General features: G+C 46.2%; 1 non-coding gene across 1 annotated transcript; it reads left to right on the top strand.

The window, feature by feature from the left end:
• The first annotated feature begins 733 nt into the window (after positions 1-733).
• LOC146005896 (U6 spliceosomal RNA) lies at positions 734-837 on the top strand. The gene has a single exon (XR_014444059.1). It is a non-coding gene; the product is annotated as a U6 spliceosomal RNA (small nuclear RNA).
• Positions 838-2,580: the final 1,743 nt, after the last annotated feature.

Here is a 2,580-nt window from a genome sequence, read left to right as displayed (position 1 = left end):
AAATGGGTCACAGCTTTATTGAACAAATCCATAATCATAACCAAACAATCGCAGGGCAAGAAAGGGAAGCAGTGTGTTCTGTTCTTGTTAACGTGGTACCCATGGGGGATTGTCCGTTCCACCGCCGTGGGTACATGACCACACCCCCTACCAACTTGGTACTGCCTGGGCCATGCCAGCCACCACCATGTGACTCACGTGAACATGCCCCTTACCATTTTTGGATCAGCTACCATCCGCACTTCATCCTACCTGGCACGCAACCCATATGGCCCATGCCGTATTAATGCTTAAACCAGGCGTGTGGCCGCCTATTGGTCTGTAACTCCCCTACATTTCCTGCCTTGTGCACCGCACCCTCCCCTCTACACGAGGTTCCCGGCAAGCTGGGGACCAAAGCCCCACCCATCACTACCAACACAACCTTTCCACTTCCTCCATAGCCCATGCACTTCACAGCTCCTTGCCTGTGCTGCATGGAACTCTTTTAACAGACTGTGACCGCTCACCAATGGCTGCTCCCAGTGACCTAATGTCACCCGGATCATGCAAATGAGATTGCTTTGGGCCCACCATGTCACCTGTTCAGTCTTGCCCTGGACCTGACTTGCCTGCTGCTATGACATGCCCCCACTACTGTGCCATTTCGTCTTTGCACTGCCACGCCTTTTGTTGCAGCCCACAGCTGCTGCGCCTTCTCTTGTGCACACCTGCCTGCCTGATGCATTGTAAGGCGCCATAGAATATGCATATACTAAAATCAGAAGGATACAGAGAAGAATATCATGGACCCTGCGCAAGGATGACATGCAAATTTGTGAAGTGTTCCATATTTTACTTATCAAATTCCAGAACCAGTCACAGAACCTTGCATTCTGGTGGAATCGATGCAATAAAGAATACAGTACCTATCCTTATGTATCAATGCCTATTTTCCTATAAATTGTAAGCTTGCGAGCAGGGCCCTCCTACCATTTGACTGTCTGTACATACCCTGTTTGTTGCATCACTGTCTCCTTTGTAAAGCGCAATGGAATATGCTGCGATATATGAAGTACCCCAGGGATCTGTACTTGGACCGGTACTTTTTAATATCTTTATTGGTGATATTGCAAATGTAATTGAGGGTAAAATGTGCCTTTTTGCAGATGACACAAAGGTATGCAACAGGGTAGACACACCAGGAGGGGTAAAACAAATGATTGAGGATCTAGGTAGATTAGAGAAATGGTCAAGAGAATGGCAACTACAGTTTAATGCCAAAAAAACAAAATCATGCACTTGGGTCTCAGAAATCCAAATTGGAATAGCCTACCATCAGAGGTGGTAGACGCAAATACAGTAGTACAATTTAAACATGCTTGGGATAGGCATATTGATATCCTTACAAAAAAATAAGGATCAAATATGGTTTGAGGTAACATGTTTAAAAAAGGGGCAGATTAGATGGGCCAAGTGGTTATTATCTGCCGTCAAATTCTATGTTTCTATATCAGAAACTGATAATAAATAAATAATAAATATTGAACTTTTGAGCCTAATGGCCGATATATTGCAAACCTATCAACATGACCCTCTGCATGAGGGACACACTGCTCTTTTTCTGGACTTCCCTCTTAAATTAGGAATGCTACAACCTGTGTAGAAACACTTTTCTTACCCATTAACTTGTTTAAAGGTTTCGGCAATCACACATTAAGAGGGAAGTGCAGAAACAGATCATTGTGTCCCTCCTGGGGATGCAGTTTAAATCCCGGCGGTCGGGATCCCGGCGTTCAGAATCCCGACACTGGAATCCCGACCACCGAAATCCCGACACTTTCTCCCTCCGTGGGTGTCCACGACACCCCTGGAGGGAGAATAAATTAGCGTGCCGTGCGCAGCGAGCCCGAAAGGGGGGGCGAGCCACGTCCCCCCCTTGTCGGGATTTCGGCAGTCGGGATTTTGAACGCCGGGATTTCATACAGAATCCCCCTCCTGGAGTGGGTCATGTTGGAATATGTGATATTGCAACCAGGTTATTGGGTGAATGAGGGCATTCACAGACACATAGGGCCATATTTAATTGTCATATCGCACCTGATCTCCCATCTACAGTGACAGGAGATGGAGGGGAGATATGCAAATTATGTTTGTTTTCACACTGATTGTGCTTATTAAAAGGTCAAGTTTAGTGGTGCATAGCTTCTAAATCCAACATAACTAATGGGCATGCTGCAAAAAGTCCAGTTTCAGTGATCAAATGGGTGACTCTTTAGTCACTTCAGCCGTCAGTCAGTCCTGACCGAATAGATCTACATTGGAAAAGCTCCATTGGGTGCCCCGTAATGGCTGCCGGTTACACAAACATTTAAACACGGCCCATAGTGTCAGCTGTGCAGCACAGTGATGGACACATAGATCAGACAGCCAGTACACTGACTTCAGGACGAATTACACAGCAAAGCCCACACAGCTATAACATCAGTACAAAGCATCAAGGGGCTGATCGGCAAGAGTGTATACTTACCTGAATGGGTGGGTCTGCCATCAATTCCACCTACTCCATATACGCCTGTCTTCAGCAACTCTTATTTACCA

This window comes from Crinia signifera, chromosome 5, assembly GCF_055691185.1.
Source record: "Crinia signifera chromosome 5, ASM5569118v1, whole genome shotgun sequence".
In the NCBI taxonomy this organism is placed as follows: domain Eukaryota; kingdom Metazoa; phylum Chordata; class Amphibia; order Anura; family Myobatrachidae; genus Crinia; species Crinia signifera.
Note: the sequence above shows the minus strand (reverse complement) of the source record. Positions and strands in the feature narration are given on the sequence as shown.